The sequence below is a fragment of the Rhodnius prolixus genome, unplaced genomic scaffold (genome assembly GCF_049639745.1).
Source record: "Rhodnius prolixus isolate KJV_2025 unplaced genomic scaffold, Rpr scaffold_8, whole genome shotgun sequence".
NCBI lineage: Eukaryota > Metazoa > Arthropoda > Insecta > Hemiptera > Reduviidae > Rhodnius > Rhodnius prolixus.
This window is the reverse complement of record NW_027411593.1, coordinates 19,197,836-19,219,615: the sequence shown is the minus strand read 5'-3', so window position 1 is coordinate 19,219,615 and position 21,780 is coordinate 19,197,836. Positions and strand designations below refer to the sequence as shown.

Here is a 21,780-nt window from a genome sequence, read left to right as displayed (position 1 = left end):
TGTTTTCATTCGTGTCTCCTATTGCCAGAGGAGCAGAGACAGAGAATTGGGGAGTATTTTCGAATAGCAGAAGCTGGCAAGGGTGGCTTAAATGAGTATGTTTGAATTGAGAGTTTACTAAATAAGTCCCTTAACGGTGGTGGACACTAAATAATGGAGCAAAGTTAACGGGTGTTAAACCTAACCTAACCAAAAACCTTTCTATTACCTCTACACACGCGCGCACATACAAAAACCATGGTACGAAACTGGTTTGACTGCGAACAGATAGCTAAACCAACTATTCTAACCCATCTCCAGGTCCTTTAGTACCTGGCTGGATAAAATTGGAAATGGACATTCTATACTGCTCACTTACATAGTATTAAATCCCATTCAAAGGGATGCTGCTAGTTATGTTAGGTTTATGTTAACTTCTATTGATTAGGGTAGGAACTGACTAATCAAGGATTCGCACAGATCTACAAGGGCTTATGCGTGGGTTTGGCGAAATCAGTTGCCAGTTCATCAATATAACCGTTTGTATAAACATAACCAAACCTCTCTACATCCATATTGTGCCTGACATTGTGGTGAGCATTCTCACAAAATATCTTTTAAAGATCTTTCTCTTTACGAAAGATAAAATTTAATTCGTAAGAATATCTTTTTATAATTACCTACCAAAAGAAGTTTACTTATTAACAATAATAGAAGTTTGAACAGAAATACTTACCAGAAACTACTTCCATTAACTTGAACGGTGTTCTGTTTTTAGTTTCTTCCCTAGTTCATACTTTAATGCTAGTTACTTTGCAAGATGCTTTTATTGTTTCCTAAATAAAATCCGAAGAAGTTGTAATAAATAGTTTCTCAATAAATTCGATACAATTTTTTTTTTTTTTAAATAAATAACTGAAAAGACAAGAAACTAACCAAGGCTACAAATTTCTCGCCAGACTACTTAACAAACGATCGAAACTCAACCTAGATAACAAAAGGCTCATAAGAGTTATAAACCTGCTGTTACTGCGACCTATTTGGTCATACGGTATCCAAGTATGGGGATCGACTAAGCGTTCCAACTCACTACGCCTCCAGACATTACAGTCAAAAATACTTCGAAAACTTCTTAACGCTCCGTTCTATGTATCTAACCTCCCTATCCATAATGACCTCAAAATCCCTTTCATTATAGATCTTGCTAACACTCGTTTTCTCAAATTTCATTCCTCTACAGTAGCTTATCCTAATACTGTAATCGAACACCTATATAGAACGCTCTTATAGAACACCTATCTTCCTCCAAATGGGGCGCCACGGTAGCCGAGCGGTTAGAGGCGAGACCAGTAAAACTAATATGTATTGTGGTACTGGGTTCGATTCCCGGTCTTAGGCCTTGGCTTTTATTTAATGGTTAATAAAAGAAATTTACAGTAAAGTATGTTTGCTAGTCGCCTTCGTCCACGACACCTAATTTGGTAGTTGGACGTAAAGCCCGCCTGAAAAAAATAGGCAATTACTTTACTTCCACCACATTACCAGGTAATCCTGTAAGAAGATTGAAGAGAAGATGGCCTCGTGATCTACTCTTATCGTGAGAGCAAAGCATGTTACTGGAGTGGCACCACTGGATGCCTTCTCCGCTCATGATTTTCTTTTATTTTTTTTTTTTGTCAGGTACTATATTTGCTTGTTGCAACAACAGTTGCAGTCGTAAATTCCAATAAAAGATTAAAAAAATAAATAAATAATTTATTTGATTCTAAAACAAATGATTTTTAAACAAGAAGTAAGTTTAATCGTTCCCCTTAAGTTTAAAGATCTGCATCGTCCTTGTTTTTTCAAAAGCGTTCGACTTCACCATTAGGGTCGTTTTCTAAGGCTTCTAAGTTTAATTAAAGCCCATGCCTAGAATGGGGGATCTACATCTGGAGCACAAAAGTCTCCTGAAGGAAGTAGATTAACTGGAATGGTGTGTTGGACATCCACGCCAATATCCCAGATTAGATTTTTTTCTGATCTTAGATAGCTTTCAGTGCGGTTGTTTGTCAGGTAACCAGCAGAGTTCTACAAAAAAAAAAAAAGCTACAGGCGCCAATAATCTCGGGTATTAAAATATAAATTTAAAAATAATTTTCTTTCATTTTATTGAGAAATCCTTAAACATCAGAGAAGCAAATCTAACTACTGAAAACAATCCAAACATACATAGTAACTACTATCCATGGTTGACAGATTTATTTCTTCTACAGATAAAAACATCCCTAATCATATGTATAAAAGTGTGTTTACATATATCAAGAAATCAACTTCCCCTTTGTAATGGTAATACGAATATTTTTCTCAGAGAATATTTTTTTTAAAAAAATCTTTAATATTATCTTTGTAAAAAAATCTAGCTTGACGTTATTTCTTGTGATATTTATATATAAAATAATAATAATTATTATTAAATCTGGGCAATATATCTTTGTTTTTCAAAGGATTCGACCTGTTCGCTCTATTCCTTATTACACTTCATCTTGGATGTATATACTTATATATATATATATATATACTTAGATTTATTTATGGCTATAATAAATTTTGAAAAATATGTAGAAGTCATCTAAGAGATGGGAGAAAGGACAGCTCTTTCCAGGAAGGGTAAATAGAGCAACAAATTTATCCATTCTTATAAATTTATTGGCGTTGAGACAGGCAAAAAAAGAAGAAGACAAAAAAATTGGCGAATATTTGAGAAGATTAGTTCGTCCATGGCGGGCAGACACTTCTCCAGTATGAGTAGATTTATCGTTGCACGGTCCGAAGTGCCATATTTCTAATTCTGAGGGTCTTTGACAGTTATTGCCTACTGTGTAAGAGGTTATAATCAAGATGTAAGATTTGACAATTTTTTTTTTTTTGACTCATTTAAGTATCTCCTTAACAAAAACTTACAGTTTAAAATGTTAAGTATAAGGGTTGATTAAACGCCAAAAGGTACACAAATCAGCAAGCACCCAACATTTCATTAGTACTTCATTGATATTATTTAAGTAATTTTACTGCATTAATTTTCATTAACATTTTTTAGAATTATTAGATGTCACAGACCCTTATGCTGGCCATTTTCATCTACAATATATTTGTTCAAGTAGCACACCATTTAACTTGAATTGATTGACTGTAATATCTTTTTATCTATATATATGCATTTTAATAAAATTTGCATACTTTTTAGGACAGCTAATTATTCCAGCATTTTACTATAAGTAAAATTAAGGGTACTAAATTAAATTAAAATTGAGAAATGAATAATTATTGTTGAATAATCTACTTGTTAGTAACTGTGTGTTATCTGTGCTCACGAATATTTCGGTGAGACGAATTCAAGACTGAAATATTGTTTTAGATCCTCCGTGATTCAAATTTTTTAAACAGTAGCCGACTCTAACTTTGTCTTTTTCTACTTTAACAAGCATGAATATGTGTCAGAATAAAGGGCACATTAAAGAGAAATCATAAGAATAATTTGGAATAGAGTTAAAATAAAGTACCTATTTAATAACGAAGATATAATATACATTTTATAACAATTATAACAAAAAAATGTTATAAATGAAGTGGCCAGCATAAGGGTCTGTGACATCTAATAATTCTAAAAAATGTTAATGAAAATTAATGCAGTAAAATTACTTAAATAATATCAATGAAGTACTAATGAAATGTTGGGTACTTCTGATTTGTGTACCTTTTGGCGTTTAATCAACCCTTATACTTAACATTTTAAACTGTAAGTTTTTGTTAAGGAGATTTTTGTACTTTTTGGATAGATTTTCCTTTTTGTCTATTTTGTATAGTTACATATCTGCTTTACAGATTTTTTTAAAATTTGGAATAAGCAATACTATCATTATAACCTGATAAGGTGTTAAGTCGGAACCGTAACTACCACTGAAGAGATCTTTTTAAAGAATGATTATAGTTGCGGTCCACAAACCATCCTCAATAACAATTTTTTTGAAAAAGCGTTTTGAATAAATTAGGAAGGTATTTGTACGTAAATAGAAAAATTAAACTGCGATTTCAGTACTTCCTTTTAAGAGGAGTAAGAAAAATAAACTGCGAATACAGACAAAGATTTTGAATCGAACGGCAATTCATTGATGTAAATCGGTTCACTCATTGATTATTTTAACGATTGCAGTACTTCCTCTTGGTAGGAGTAAGAGCATGATGGCACTTCACAGCCACGTAGAGGAGCTTTTACCGCTTCTTCGTGCTAAATTTTATCAAAATCGGACTAAGGGTTATAGAAATATTGGTAATAGTTTTAGAAAGGGCCTTATTTGGGTGAGGCAAACTCCTCTCCTTATAAGGCACAGCATCGAGACTTTCAAAGTGCAAATCTGTACAAAATTTCGATTCGAATGACACTTCATTCATGAAAATCGGTTCGCGTGTCGATAATTTGAAATGATTGCTATACTTCCCCTTAATAAGTGTAAGAGCAGATCGCCGCTTTAATATTACGTAGGGGAGCCCTAACCCTATCATCCTACCAAATTTTATCAAAATCGGGCCGAGATTTACAGAGTAATTAGTAATAATAATTTTGGAGGGGGCCTTACATAAAGGGGGCTAACTCCGCGCCCATTCGATGTACAGCGTCGAGACCCCCAAAAGGCACATCTACATAAAATTCCGAATCGAATGACACCTCATTCATGAAAATTGGTTCACGCGTTTAGGCGCTACGTTGTTTACAAAAAAGGTAACAAGAAGAACAAGAACAACAACAAGAAGAACAAGAACAAGAACATTTTCTGAAAATGCCGTTTTTGCTCATTTTTGGCAACTTTTTTCTCGATACCTATTAGATGTGGGTTGTTGCAAAAAAATTACAGCTATAAAGGAGGATTTGCCCCATATTTTAAAGAAAATTTGGGAATTTTATCTTTTGTAGAAAAAGAGAAAAAAATTGTCAAAGTTGGGTGTTTTTCAACGTTACGCTTTTTCGTGCAGTTTTTGATGGTCAACCCTTATACAACTGTCCTACCGGACAGTTTTAATGAAAATGAAACAAATAGTGTTTTGAAAATAAAGTCTGAACAATGGTTATAGGAACTTCAAGAAGGATTACATTTAAATTTGAATCAAAGAATGCTTGATTCATTGAAATTTGAATCATTTTTAGCGGTATTAAAAAATAATATTAAAAATAAGTTGTATATTGATTCATGTTGTACTCGATTAAATTCAGTTCAGTTCCTAATTATAATTCGATAAGTCTGATGCGTCAGATTTCTCCTTGCTTGACGCAACAATGCAAGGTACGTAATAATTTTTTACATCTTCATTTCTTGAAAGCGATGCGATGGAGTTTATGTTTTAGTTAGGAAATAGACGCATCTTAAGACAAGAGGAGATAATATCGCAAGAAAGATCTAAGAAAAACGCCTCTCCTACATACAATAAACAAGCGTCTTATAAATACAGTGCTTAAGAATTGGGACCCACTTCATATTCAAATCTAATCTTCTTGTCTATATTATTATTATTAACTTTTATTTATCTTTTGTAGATCTTCAGCCTTCAGCCTGGATCTCACATTTAGCCAGGAATGAGACGGACTCTTGAATGCTTCAGAGCCTTGTTTGCTGTTTTCAAAAATGTCCATGATCAAATGCCTTTAATTTCTCTCAAACAAGAGTGTGGCTAATGATCATGTTTGAACAGATGTTTGTGTATGTGTAAGCAATATGTTATTTATTTTTTTGTGTTAGTTCTAAATTTTTTAGTTTTTTTACAATCCCTAAATCTGTATTTTATTCCAGATAATGCTCTGGGTTCATTTATAGCTAGACTATTTTTAGGGCTGCTACGAAATTCTGCAGGCAAAGTCTTTCTGTATTTTGTGGAGAAGAAAAAGCAATGATCAAAATAACCTCTTTTCCTGATACTGCGATCCCAATTAGTGCTATTAACAATATTAATAATTTTGGAACATCGGATATTTTTATTACTCAAGAAGAAGGTTATCGAAGTGTTCGGTAGTTCAGTGGACATCGTTAGTTGCTATACCAGTAATTAATGCTTGCTAATTTACCTTCCGAGGAAAGGTTTTTTAAAGCCGTATTTTGCAGTTAGTTCCATAGCACTAGTCATGTTCAATGTAATTATAAAACGGGATTAAAAAAGGAAGAAAAAAAGGTCTAATCAGTATAATCTATGACCTACGTAAATTCTAGTTAATATTCATTCATTTCCCCCGGTAGCGTTCAGTTTAGTGGGCAAATAAACAGTCGCCCTCCTATGCGTACTTTCTCTTCAGCCCCACCCGGAGGATTAAAAATCCAATCTGGTGTTGTGTTGCAGCTATCTCCGTAATACCAACCTTCATACTTTTTTTTTTGTCACCGAGTTGGTGGTAGTGGTTTGGCCGGTCTGCAGTGCCGCTGGCCGATATAAACGATGAAGCTCCAATTACCCATCAAAAAACCTTTTGTTCGACTCCTATAGCAACAAAAAATATAAAAAAGGGGGAGTATATCTCGCCCTATCCACTCCAGATTTTGGCTAATGGAACTCTCTTTTATGAGATACATTGTATCTGCATGGAATTCAATCTAACATGGGGCTGTCCCATTGTTTACGGGCTTGTACCATACCGCTATCGTATCCACCTACGGTGCCGTAACGGATCTGATTTTTTTTTGAATGTGTAAAACATTATCTAGATAGCTGTGCACTCACAGAACAAAAAGAACAGTGATTATAATAATTTTATGTAGTAATGCGTGAATTTACTACATGTATCCAAAATAATTGCTAAATATTCTTATTCACCAAGCATTCATATCCTTATTCGTGAGTGCTGAATAAAAATATTTTAGTTACGTTTTTAAATCATCCTTTATTGTTAAAACACATTATGAAATATGTCAAAATAGGAGAAAGCTTAAGTAACAGCTCATGTAAATAAACTGTTGATTTTAAAACCAAAAGTACATTCTAAATGATAAAAGAAGATAATACGTACCAATAATAAACTTAATTATGTGATTGACTTTATACAATCTTATTTGAATAACTTATATCAAATATTCGGTCTTTCAGCAAGCGACTATGTGAATCCCAACATTCACTAAGTGTTCGGGAACTTAGTTCTCGATATCTTTTTTCCTCAATTTGCAACCCATGCATAATACATGATTATATTGTAGTTAATTTATTACAAGATATTACCAACTCCAGGTTTTTCTAATAATTCGCAAAAAAAAAAACACTACCGTACAGAAAAGCGTTTTAAATAAAACGAAGAAATGATCAGTGCAGTGTAGAAGTAATTGTGGGGACTGAATTTGTGTTGATTCTAGAAATTTCATAAATTTGTTCTCTAAAATCCTTCTTGAAATTGAAAAAAAAGTAAATGATTCTAGAAATGTTGGAATTCTTTATCAATACTTTTATTGTATCTTAATTAGTAAAAAAGGGAAGGGATTAGCTATGAGGTTAGCATACTGGACTCCCACGCGGAGGTCCCGGGTTCGAATCCAGCAGCTGACCCTTAGATTTTCTCTTCCTAGGAGCTTCTTACAGCTCACTGTCCGGTGATGGACAGTGTTGTCTGTAACGAGAGAACACTGTCCGGAGGCCGGCAGTGCACTGGAAAAAGCTCCGGGCGCTAATGACCTCAGCTGTTGATGCGCCAAAAAAAAAAAAAAAAAAAAAAAAAAAAAAAAAAAAAAAAAAAAAATTAGTAAAAATGGTAGAAAATTTGTAAACCTTATTAAGGATTTGTTTTCAGAGAATATTATGAATAATGCGGATAAGCATTCAATTGGATTGTTGTGCTACGATTATTGTTTGGATAATCTAAGAGAGAAGCACAGTAAAAGAATCTATATGAGTTAATTTCTAATTTCTGCTGATGTTTAAGAGTTTTTATTCTCTGTTTCCAGATTTAAGAATAAAGCTTACAAATAAAAAATCAAAAGAGATTATACTTTTAAAGAACAACCGCTGGATCCATAGGCATCCGAAAATAGCTGTATAAACGCTGACTCTTCGCATGACAGAATTTTTTGAAGCAATACGGCATCTGAGCGAATGGAGCACTTGTGTAAAAACTCTGGTTAGCAATTTTTTTTATGAAAATACTGACTTACAATCTCTCGTTGGGAACTATTTGATTTATAAATGTATAAAATAGGTTTGATTATCGTTGCTAGGCGATAATCATGTCTTATTAAAGGCGCGTCTTTATGTACTTTTGAGTTAAGGCTGGCTCTCTAAAAGCAAGATAACTTCCTTGGTTCTCAAAATGTAAACTTTTTGCTGACTTTGGTTAAGTATCAAGATTCATTTTCATTAATATTTTAAGAGTATACTTTGGAAGTTTAGTTCCACTAGAATCAGTTTTAATTGTGATCATGTTAGATACGGAAGCAAGAGCTTTAAAAAATTTGAAAAGTTTTGAACTTGTGTTGTCTAGTGGTCAAGAGCGTGGCTTTGTAAGTGGGAGATCCCCAGTTCGAATCCCGAAAATTGTTCAGAAAAAATGGTTTATAGTAAAGTATGAGCTTCCGGCCCCGTCCACGATAACTAGTTGGACGTTAAACCCCGCCTGAAATAATAGGCGATACTTTACTTTACACTACGAAGTTCTGGAATTTTTTAAAAGCGTAAAAATGTTACCAAACTCAAAAACTGTAAGCAAATTGTCTAGATTCTTCGATACTTATACTCGTGGATGAGCTGCAGTACTCTGAAGAAGTGAATATTTAAATATCAAATTTCTAGAAAATCATCTTTCAAGTGTTTACGTTGAGAAGTAAGAGATTTAATAATAATTATACTCTAGTAGATGAGATTTCTCAAACAGGAGGTGTGGGATTCCTTGGCCAAATCCAATTAGTGATGTGGATGACAATGCCTAAGGCCCCTCTCGGGGGAGTTTGGGGGATGGCCGTTCCTTCTCTACCCTTTTCTACAAAAGCACCCGCTGGCCGAGAGAGTGTGTACGAGGGCAGGCAAGGGTGAGCGGGTGTGAATTCAGCCCACATTGGCAGCAGGCAAGGTGAAATTGACCAAATATTTGCCCAAGGACAAACTCCCTTCTAAACATCTTGTCCAACGGCCACATCACCACCAATTTATCTTCAAATAATTAAAGGCTAGGACGGTGGGCTGCTGTTGATGCCTTAGTTCCTTATCCTATCACGGCCAATGATGACTATGGAAGTGGTCAGCTATCGCCACCCTACTAACTGCCAAAACTGCTATTACACACTAACTAAAGCCACTGCCGACATCCCTCTACTTCTTGAGTATTTACTTAGCACTTCATCTCCTGCTTGATAAATGATTTACTGCTACCAAAAAAAATAAAAAATAAAAAGGCCCAAACTTTGATAAAAAAAAGTAATTAAAGAAAATTTTCGCTCACTCGAAGACTCGAAATTTTAAGTTTGAAATACAAACGTCGACTGGAATAAAAATTCTCGACTCATCTACAATTTGTTGAATTGGTAGGCTCAAGCAAACCAAAATTCTAGAGTGGTTAGTAATGGAAACACAAAACTTTTTTATCTTTCTCCCTTTCACGAAGAGATGAAAACAAACAGATGCAAGCATCTACGGCAGGGATTCTCAAACTCAATTAAACCACGGGCCACTTGGTGCAAGAGGCAAGATTCACGCGGGCCACAACATATTTACAAATTTGTCCTAGTTTCCCAATATCTGTATTCAGAGACTGAGAACAGACAATCTACGTTAAGGTAGATAGTTGTTTATCAGTCAATCTTGATCAGTATGCCGTTTTATCTCTAATTTCATGGACGGATATAGTTGCTCACACAAGGACATACCTCAAAAATAACACAAAATTTGTACAGCTAACATTTTTGGATATTTCTCACCTAAATAAGAATATATTTTGGAAATTCCTACTTCGTCTTTTAAAACCGAATAATTCTGGAATTCCACTGAGAGTGGCAGACCTATAGCTTCTAATCGTCGCCGGAAGTAGTCACCGCGTTTATACAAGCCCACTGGCCCGCAGGAAAGGCCCTGGGCCAGGTGTATACTAGTCTTCTGTAGTTAAAGGGTTAACAAGGAATTGTTCTGTACGGTATTGCCTTGATCTACCCTAAGCGCTGTATTCTTCATAACAATTTTATTCATTCATTCATTTTATTTCAGTACACCGTGGGCCACAAGAAATTGCCTGAGGGGCTGCATGCTGCCAGTTTGACATCCTCTTATCTACTACGGTGTGAGACACTTCCGAACGGGTCTACTCACTAAAATACTCTCATCATCTTGGAGATACTGGAAATGTCAACATATTACACACTGTACTTATGGCCTCCAGATGCTTTCCCTGCTGAGCATCTTCAGTGAACTCGCAAGATAGTAAGTTCTATCCAGCCGTGATAGTCGTGGACTTCGTGCTGTCTGTAGAAGTGAAGTTATAGAGGAGATTAGAGTAAGATAGGTTGATGGACGCCAGTATGAAATCTTGACGGGGTGGTTGAGTGTTGGTATAGTGGTTAAGAGAGTATGGCTTTGCAAGTTGGAGATCCACAGTTCGAATCCCGCATGTAGTTACTTTTTATTTGTTAGAAAACAAATGTTTATAGTAAAGTATGTGCTTCAGCCCTCGTCTATGACACCTAATTGGTAGTTGGACGTTAAGCCACGCCTAAAAAAATAAACGATTACAGTACTTTACTTTATATGAAATGTAGACTCTTCCTAACCAAAAATAAATTATAAAAATATGATTAATGAAAAGAATTAGTCAAATTGTTAAATATTTAAAATAAATAATTAAGGATATAATTGAAAAAATACTTCTAGCTAGTCAACCACATGTAACTACAAATAAATAAAATTACAAAGTGAAAGAAATAAAAAACTAATTGATCAACCATGTACCAGTATTAATGAACCAACCAGACTCGTAAAGTATTTTTAACACTACTCAAATTGAAGAGGTCAGTAAATTAATATACCCACATGGCCAACATTAATTAAACCATTAACTTTATAAGTATTAAATTTTTTGGCTACATGAATTATTAGCGGAATTCGTCCAGACGATTTCCGCAAACTTTATTGTCTAGTCTGCAAGTTCTCATTAATTATATGTGTTATTATTTTAAAGTGCACTTCGCCGAATTGTTTGTATCCTGTAGGATAGGATCTTGATATAGATGAGGGAGTACTATTAGAGTACTATTTGTCTTTTTCGGCAACTAATTGTTCAACCAAGAAAAATATTGCTAATTTTAAGCTTATTTTGTCCTTATTGTCTATAATAATGTCTATTTTTTTCAGGCTGACTTTACATACAACTACCAAATTAGGTGTTAAAAGAGGCGGATAGCGAACTTACTTTAGAGGAGAAGGTGGTAATATGGGTCGGGGTTGGAATTTGGGACACCCCTGTTTTTGTGAAACCAGTAGTGCTATCTGTTAGTTTTTGGTGCCTTACTACTCTTTGGGATAGGCTTTGTCTGCTGCAGAAGGCAGCGCGTCAATCGAGTGGCAGCTTTGTCCAAGAGAGAACCGTGTTGATTTTGTCAATGCTAAACAAGTTTTCTTAAGGTTGATTTTCCTCTGCTTTTAGTTAATACCGAGGAAAGTTAGAATAATTTCCCTTAGATATTAAAAATGTAGAAAGTAGAGAGTTTTAATTGCCAGTATAATGGATTTCAAGTATGCTTGTATATTGGAAAATAAATGAGGTTATATTGTACGCGGTGTACATAACAACCTCGTTAATCGTCTGCCGAACAAGAGTGAAAAGTGGCACTGTGGACGAAACTAGTGACTTATAATTATTATTATTTTTTTTTTCTACAGGGTACTATGAAGGGCCTAAAGAGGTCATTTCAAAAATTTCTTGACATCTCTCTAAGAAAACTGATTACAACCTTAATGTACGATAATTGTGTAAAATATAGTTTTGTGGCATATTTAAGGCTTATTTTTACAATTCATGGAGAAACGAGAACATTAACTATAATCATTATGTGTGTCCCATATTACGACCACACTTTCTGAAAACCCAATATGGCACCATGTCAGACTTTCTTCAGTGTAACTCCAGACTCCTAGATGTGATCCATTCAGGACTCCAAATTTACAAAGACAAATGATGTATGTCTATGATTTTACTTCAGAGGAGATTTTAAATTCTGTAGTGTACAAAATATGCAAGGTAAAACAATACTGTCCCATGTTACCACCTTCTCATCTACTAAATTCCTTTTATTAATCATTAAATACAATCTTAGCTTTGCTACCGTTTCTCAGATAGCATTGTTCTGCAATAGCTGTTCACGCGTTGATTTGGTTTTTTAGTTTTCAGCAAGAGTTATTCGTACAAAAAAAACAAAAAAACTGAAAAAACCAATATTAAAGAATTATTTTCTTTAAGAATTAAATAATTATAAATAAAGCCTAAAAATAAACAGCCTCTAAAGGCTCTGAAATAAAAGATTATTGTACAATATATTTGAGCAGTAACAACTTCTACTCTTCTGTCCTCTAGTTGGTAATGTAATTTGGCTAGCCAGTATAGAGGCACGTTGTTTCTCAGACGACTGGGCTTAATGTGAAGTCCTTGCTCGTTTTTAAGTACACAAAATTGTCGTCAGAAGCGTGATGGTACAGTATCGCCCTCATTAACAACATTACTCTTCCCCCGCTGACCCAACCTTGCCTAGTTAATGTTAATTAGCTAATTAGAGCGGATGTGCTGCAATCTAGTGTTCATGCAACATCGAAATTTCCTCCTAGTAGACTTCTTTTTTTTATAGTGCACTCTCATTAGTGCACTCGGTAATTTTCAAAGAAATTTCTATATTTTCCAACTTTTTTTTGCGAACTGCTGTTTACATTAATTTAATTTTCTGTTGCTTCTACCAAAATATATACTTTTTTATTTGTACTTTCGTTAAGTCTACATCTAAGGGAGAAAAATTATTGCAAATTTCAATCTTATTTTGTCCTTATTTTTGCTACAACTTAGGTCATATTCAAGGCTCTGAAACCTATTTATCAGAAAAGATTACTTTACTTGTGCAAGGCTTGATTTCACTGTGATCATCTGCAGTATTATGTAGTATACATGTATATATGTATATAATAACCTTATTTTAAGAAAGACTACTTTAAAAATTAACCACTGGTCCATCTAAAAGAGTTTTCAATGAATTAAACAACTTGATAAACTAACACTGTTGTGCGCTCGTGAACACGTTTTCTTGCAAAACAAACGTAATTTCTCATACGAAGATAAAAGAAATCCTGGAAAATGATATACCGTTTGAAAGCTCATTAAACAAGGAAACTTTTATAAAAAGTGGCCAGCACCTAGGTCTGGATAATAATCACATAAGAGCCTAATGAGTTTTCTTAAAAATTTCGATTTTTCCAGTATTCGGAGGAAGATTGAGGCTGTTTAAAGAATAGCTTATGCTTTGAAATGGTGTCAATTTTTAGAAAATTTATCTGTCTTTCTAACCGTGTCATCAGAATCGAATTCAGACTAAAACTTTCTGAGTAATAACATTTTTATTGCCAAAAAGTAATGTTTTTAGAAAAAAAATTAAGTGGTGTCATTCAAGAACAGGGGATAATATGAAGATGGCCAATACGTCTTTGGACTCCAATTTAGATGTACTACACATAGTAGGCCTATGGACATTACTTACTGGTTAACCCTGTAAATATATTATGTACAAATGTTATTCTTTACTCAGATTCACATAGATTGAAATTTATTAATTCAGTTGACTGAAACGTCAAGACGTGAATAGACGCTTTAAACTACTTTCTAGACTACATGACCGCCGCAAATCCAAACTTGACTTGAATCTCTGTCTAACTATCTACAATTCACTGTTAATACCGTGTATGGACATACGGAGCAGAAGTGTGGGGCTCAACCAAACCTTCAAACTCCTAACACTTACTGACTCTACAGTCATAAATCTTACAGAAAAGAATTCTTAATATCTAACATATCTAACCTCACCATTCACACTGATCTTCACATCCCTTTGGTCTTTGAACTAATCCAGCAAGTCTCACAGCTTACTAGAGCTCTCCATCCTAATCCTCTCGTACAACAATTCTCTTCTCCTCACCTTCCAGACAATAATCCTCGTCGCTGAAAACAGAAGTGGCCTAGATACTTATTGATTTGTATGTAAACCTCCGTGAAAGAGTTTTTACCATAGGGTGATCTAACAGGACTTTCAAGAAAGCTGGACCAGTAAGAACAAATTTACTTGATGCAACATTTGTTGTAATTGTAAATATTTCTAATGAACTAAAAATAATAATAATAATAATAATAATTCATTTGTGATTTGGTTAAACTGATCAAGCTCGGCTTATTCGTCGTATTGAATGAAGGCGATTGGTCTGCCATCTCTTCTTCCTTTTATTGTATGCACTTTTATTTGCTTATAAGTTTAAGCTATCAGTTAAGTGTGTGCACATTAATGCACTTCTAACAGATAGAACAGCGGTTCATGGTTCCTATCCTCTATCTATACTGACTGTAGACTTTGACTATTTCTTTTTTTTTGTAATTTATGCAATTTTATTTGCTCTGAATTTTCAGCTGCCTGTTTAAGTGTATAAACATGATTGCACTTTTAATTTATTGAAGAACAGTTGCAGGTTGCAAGGGATTGGGAGAAACAACGGAAGAGGTGGGGAAAAAAGAGCGAATTTATTTGAAGAAGTAAACTAGTACGCCTGCGGTACAAAGTTTATATTGGCTGTAAAATTCAGACCAATCCATTATCTAATTGGCTATGAGGTTTCCTCTTCAGACTGGAACGTTCATTCTGCAGTATCCATTATCATATTAAGTGAGATGTCTCTACTTTCACTGACTTCAGCATCCTTACCCCCCAACCTGTCACATCTCTTCGTATTAGTTTCCCTGCCCAATGCTCTGACTGGAGAACCCCATTACTACCTATCGTATCCCAGCTACAGATTTCAGTTGACAATAATGTTAATTTATTTCTGTTTTTACGTTCAAGGTTTGAAGTTTACAAATTAATTGAATTGAATGCAATATCATTCGATTTCATCAACGTTTTTTTAATAGTTAATATACATTGAAATGAAATTTCCTTTAAATGAATCGATATAATTACCATTACTTGGAGCTTCTACTTTGTTCTGAGTTAAATAAAATTTTATCGGTAAGGAGAGGCTGCACCCAGAAGTTTTGCTGAAGGATGGAGTTGGTTTTTAAGTAATAAATGCATTATATTTTCACTTTCTATATGTTTACAAATAAATAGGGCAACATGAACTCTTTAAGCTATATGAGTAGTTCAAGGCACGACTCGATTAACTCCAATAAAAGTGGAACAATGCGATGAAACAATGAACATTGATTTTTAAAATTCAGTTTTAGTATAAATCCAAATAAATTTACCGTTACCATTCAGCGCCTGCTACGGAATTTGAGTTGAATTATTGCAACGATTTACATTAGAGCACGCAGTTTAATGAAAATGCCTTCTGAAATAAATTATTTATTATTTAATAGCCAAAAAATGGTGTTAATCTTTATTACTTGAGAAATTTATTAAAAATATAAGAAGCTATGACTGAACCAAGTGCTTTGACACTTAAATTTAAGATATTTTAAAAAAGAAGAGTTAATTGATTTGAGCAGTGAACGGTTCATTTAATAATCAGTAATAATTGACTGTCATTAATGATTTAGTAATTAATTTGGTGTTCATCGTTTTGTGAGTTACCAGGCGGCTCCAAAATAGAAGGAATGGGCAGCCAGTGTGCTATTCCGAGCTACGGCTATTTGTGTTACAGAGTAGTCAGTTTCTCAGTAATCTAGGCCTCTACTGGCTAGACTTCCTTTTCTTAAGTGGAAACAGACGTTAGGTACAGACTAGCCTGCAGATTGTCACAAAATATCCTCTGAGTCGCGATGACATTGGCTGACTCTCTTTTTGCCACGGAACCTAATCTATTTATACTTATTTCCAATATTCATATTGAAGAATTGTGTTTACACCACTGAGTTTCCATTATTGTGTGTATTTGTAGTTCAGCCATTTAATCTTGCCTAAGAGGTTGATTATCATTAATAATGTTGAGCTCAATTACGTTTTTTGCAGCATATTATAATAATATTATAAAAAATGTTTTTTTAATAACATTTTTTAATAGGTCAAAAAAAGTGACTCTTCCAGCCTCTTTTTTTCTGAACAGATCGTACTACCAAATTTAGTAAATAAAGTATAGTAGTTAATTAAGAGATTTCTGTTAGCATTCGATAAAAGATCTTATAAGCTTTAAGTATAACGTGTTTTCTAAAGAAGTAGCCATGTTTTACATTTATTACACAGATTACATCGAATAGATTCTGTTTAAACATAATCTTGTGTAAAAGGGTTTTACAAATATTTGAATGTTAACCATTTAATACCTACTAAGTACATTTAGTTTAGTATAATCCTTACTTGGACATACGAATTTCCTGTACCTTTATAAGTTCACAATTATTGTAATGGCAGTGACCTGTTGCATTACTTTGTAATGATGCGGCAAATCTTCCCTTTATGGATTCAAGCCTAATAGTTACCTTTGAAGTTGCATCGCAAATGCAGATTATGGCCATTAAAGCAAATGGGCGAACCTTACTATACTAGCTTTATGGCTTTAATACTCTTTACCTTCTAACTCGTTCGGCCTCTTCCCTTGTAGGAAAGTACAAAATTTAATCTACAGTCCTATTTTGGTTAATTTCTTATAAGATCAACTTGTGCTTATATTAGTTATGGACAGATTAGATTTGAATTTTGTTGTTTCTCTATCAGAATATTATGTTGTGGATCAGACAGTTGGAAACTGTGTGAATGAAACTTAAGTGGAAGTCAAAATCTCTGCAACAAATTGATGAACCAATCTCTGATGATGATTGAAAATCATAGCTAAAGCCGAACAATTCAACGATAATATCCAGTCCTGCGGATCCATTTACATTTTCAACTTTTTATCTCATGTCTTCAACAAGGTTATTTTCATCCTTATATCCCTGTGGTGTTCCTCAAGGAAGCATTTTCGGCCCATTCTCTTCATCGCATACATTGCCAACGTGCCTATTCACCCACTAACAACTTTTTACTGATGTAGTTGTTCTTCGTATACTGATATACTTTGTCCATCAGTATATCTTGCAACTGCATTTACTGTCACTTGAACAGTGCTTGTATAAACGGAAAATGAACTAACCAAGCGTGTTGTTTTGCCTTCAATCTTGATAGTCTAGAAAGGTTTTTATTTGTCAGCCAATACTCTGTTCTATTATTAATAATTTATTTATTGTAGACGGTATTTATTTATTGTATATCTTTACAATAGATTTGTGCGAACAAATAAGCAAAATCATAATTTTTTAAAATGAACTGTACCTTATTTATTGCTTCTTAAAATGTAATAAAACTATTTTACAGTGTTGATTATTCTGGAATAAAGATCCGAACAAGATATTAGAAATTTTGTATTACTGCGCGCAATACAGTGGCAATAGTTGTTAAATTTTGGTGTTAATATTAAAGATAATATATGGCTGGTACAGCTGATAGCAGTGGCCGAGGTATAGATAGTGTTTATAGCATGTGTTACCTAGGATGGTGGCGGCGCTGATGGCTGAACAACACAATGTTCTCTCCACACTATTACGGTCCACTATTATTGCTAAAATGCACTCTCCTGTGCATCTGCTTCCAGCTAACAGGAAGGAATGCACACAACTATATCTCATATATATACATTATTTAAGTGTGTAAATCAGTGGCACCCTGACCAATGCATGTTAGTGTATACTCTAACTCTCTCATTTGGAATTTGGTTAATTTCGATGGTTTGCGAATTTATAGTACCAACTGTAATTGAACTGTTAATGCGTAGTTATTGCTTAGTTTAAGAATAGGGAACGTTTATAAGTCCTACACTTTTTTGTACAATGAAATACTGATGTTTTTATTCCTCAGAGATTCTCGACTTCTTCTAGATTACATTCCAGTAATTTAATCCAGTTTTTTAACTTCGAGTTTTTGGATATTTACAGACGACTGTGTACTTATAGTATTTAGCTAAAGATTTTTTATGATGTTGTCACTACTTCATTAAATTTATCACGAAGTGATTGATGTTCAAGGGATGTCTGAACACCGCAGGATCTGAGCCTTCCATACCCCAAATCCACCTGCGAAAAAAACACTGTAAGTTAGGATCCTCCGTTACTAACATTCTTCAGATTTACCTAAATATCGGTAGATATCCTTTTAGTTCCAAATCTTCCAGCTTTCTTGGTGAGTAAAAGAAAGTCACTTTAATTTAAAGTTCAAACTAACCTAACAACTTCGAAATTGGCCGTATTGTGTTATTGACCTATTCATTATGCAAGTAACTCTAGCTCTCTCTCACATTTCAATTTTACGAAAGACTTTTTGTCTTTCGTATTTTTTGTGACTACGAATCATAAAAAAAGGAGAGTAATCGCCTATTTTTTTTGGCGGGACTTAACTTCTAACTACCAATTTGGTGATTTGTCAGGGGCGGAAGCTCATATTTAAATAATTCTCATAAATTATAAAAAAATAAAAAGTACAATAGCTAAACACGAGCTTCGAACTGGGGATTTACTACTTACAAATCCACGCTTCATAATCACTACAACAACCCCTGGTTAAGTACTATTGAAGAGAAGATCTGTGACTCCCTGCCTAACACTTTTTAGCATGAAACACCCCTCTGTGTACCTCCAGTTGTTCGCTGGACACCTAAATTTCTTGGGATTAATTTCTGTATCAGAAACTTGCTTCATGACGACAGTTGTTTGTTCAGAATCATGGACAGTGTTAACAATCTCTTGTTTCATCTTTCATTGACTATATCTTGACATGTAAAGATACCCAAAAAATCTGTTCGTCTGAGCAAAGTCATTGATTCGTCTTCTACATCACCCACTAATTTAGAGCTTTAACTCAGCTTGCTTAATGCTTTACTCGGTGTCTGACTATACGAAAGATCTTTACCTCTTTACAGTCTCCCAGTCGTACATACATTAAGCAACACAGTTCAAATTATACTAAAGATACCACCAAAAACCATAGACCTCACTATGTATAAGCTCCCTGCAACTAATTTCTAACTCCAGACAAGCCCAGTTTTCTCCTATCTAGCTTTGACAATATAGAATAACAGCAGATTTATTCTGTTCCATTAACTACCTAATTATAACATCAAAACCAAATGACTTAACAACCCCCTCACAATAAAACTTCTTACTCGGCACTTCTGTTTTGGGGGAAACAAATAGTACTTAATTTTATCATGGGGCTCCTTTGAACACTTGTCCGTCATTTTTGATACCCTTAAATCTATCAAATTATTAATTGTGTTAAATAAATTACAAAAACACTTTATTTCTCATAATAATGATAAATATTAATTGTTTGCATAGATCCAGTGTGGAGGTAAGATCTGACACCTTCTCCCAGATACTTTTATGTCTTCCGATTCTTAGAAACATGCTTGCAACTGAATGGTATTAAGTTTTATCCCTTTTATATTGAGACACTCTAGATATTTATTCAGCTTCAAGTGGCTATGAAAATGTAGAAATCATGATGTTAACGTAAAAATAATTAAGAATGAAATTATTAGTAATAAACTTCTGGTCTTTCTATCATTGAAAAATGAATTCCACTTTTAAATCATGGTTCACTGAAGTTGTATAAACAAGGCCTTTATTTTATTTATTTTTATTAGACAATAAATAATATATAAGGTGAACCTCATTATGAGTTTAACGTTTCCTCTGGTGTAGTTTTACTGGTGGTAACGGCATCCAATTATATAATTATCACGCCGATAGGATTTCAATTTCCTTTCAACCACCAGAAGGGGAGTGAAGACCTGTTTTTTTTCATCCCCCTGAACTTTTTTAATGAACTTTTAAACGCGGTTAGCAGGAAATGGGAAGTTAGTGAAGAGTAATTCTTTTTTCTTTTTTTGAATCATTGACCCTCTGAAACTTTACAAATTACTCACTTGAAAGACTCTCTAATAATTGTTTTGATGTTATAAAAGTTTGCAAGAACCCAAACAAAAAAAAAACAAACTCAGAGGAGGAGAGGGGCCGAAAATTTCTTTCTTTTTTTCTCTTTCCTTGAATAAACTGAACCACCTCGCTGGTCTTAGTAAATTTCGTTTTATTCTTGTGCGCTGAGTTTACACCATGTTTTATTGTCATTCATTGATCTTTCTATGAAAAAAACATTTAAATAAATTAATAAATTTAAGTTTCATTAATATTTTTTTGCAATAAATAGAGTCTTTTTAAATTTAGTCTTTTGGTATTTTGGAAAGGGTCTTGACTTGGTTATTGATGGAATGCTTCTTTTCAAATAAAAAAACCTTATAATCTAAGATTTATTATAATTAAAATACAATTATCAGATACTGTTCTTGCTAATAAATTATAACCTTATTTTTTTATTTTTTTGGCGCATCAACAGCTGAGGTTATTAGCGCCCGGAGCTTTTTCCAGTGCACTGCCGGCCTCCGGACAGTTTTCTCTCGTTACAGACAACACTGTCCATCACCGGACAGTGAGCTGTAAGAAGCTCCTAGGAAGAGAAAATCTAAGGGTCAGCTGCTGGATTCGAACCCGGGACCTCCGCGTGGGAGTCCAGTATGCTAACCTCATAGCTAATCCCCTTCACTTATTATTATTATTATTTTTGCATTTATTCAGAAATGGTATTTTTTTTTCCAGATCAAAGTGATGTCAGAAATCTGAAACTCCATTACTACACATTACTCCTAAACACCATTACATACACTAAAGTTGCGATCCAGGAGGCCATATAAAGGAAATCACGAAAAGGAAGAGGCTCGCCCTTTAAACTCCTCCCGAATTGACGAAACTCATGCTACGTATCAATTCAGTCATCTGATCGTTCCATTTACAGATACTTTCCAGGTCACAGTTAAAAGGAGAATCGTATTGTATGTGTTGAGGAGTGTATACAGGGTGAACCGGTAAGTATTGTCCATAGGCCTACTGTGTGTAGTAAATCTAAAGTGGAGTTCAATGACTTATTGGCCAACTTCATATTTTCCACTGTTCTTGAGTGATGTCACTTTAATTTTTTTTTCCTAAAATCATTACTTTTTTCCAATAAAAATGTTATTACTCAGAAAGTTTTAGTCCGAATTCGATTCTGATGACACGATTAGAAAGACAGATAAATTTTCTAAAAATTGATACCATTTCGAAGCATAAGTTATTCTCCAAACAGCCTTAATCTTCCTCCGAATGCTGGAAAAATAATAGTAATCGAAATTTTTAAGAAAACTCCTTCAGCCCTTACGTGAACATTATCAGACCAAGGTGCTGGCACTTTTTATAAAAGTTTCCTTGTTTAATGGGCTTTCAAACGGTATATCATTTTCCAGGATTCCTTTCATCTTCGTATGAGAAATTACGTTTGTTTAACAAGAAAACGTGTTGACGAGCACTCATCAGTGTTAGTTTATCAAGTTGTTTAATTCATTGAAAACTCTTTTAGATGGACCAGTAGTCAATTTTTAAAGTAGATTGTCTTAAAATGAGGAAGTCATAGGTTGCAAATTGCACTTGAAAAATAAAGGGTTAAGGTTTATTCACATTCTTTTCTTTTTCAACAGTGTATTGTGTGTGAAATTGTAATTTGGAGTAAGTTCATATGA

The 21,780-nt window shown here is 34.0% G+C and overlaps 1 long non-coding RNA gene across 5 annotated transcripts in view; it reads left to right on the top strand.

Moving 5' to 3' along the window:
* The window catches only part of LOC141450991 (uncharacterized), a 62,724-nt gene that overhangs the window by 30,811 nt on the left and 10,133 nt on the right, over positions 1-21,780 (top strand). For 3 of the 5 annotated variants that reach the window (XR_012456482.1, XR_012456480.1, XR_012456481.1), the window contains exons 7-10: positions 5,549-5,711; positions 7,929-8,313; positions 10,174-10,386; positions 20,825-21,090. This is a non-coding gene — a long non-coding RNA (uncharacterized lncRNA). Of the gene's footprint in view, positions 1-5,548; positions 5,712-7,928; positions 8,314-10,173; positions 10,387-19,507; positions 19,592-20,824; positions 21,091-21,780 lie in introns of all 5 variants that reach the window. The other 2 variants (XR_012456483.1, XR_012456484.1) reach the window with 2 other exon arrangements.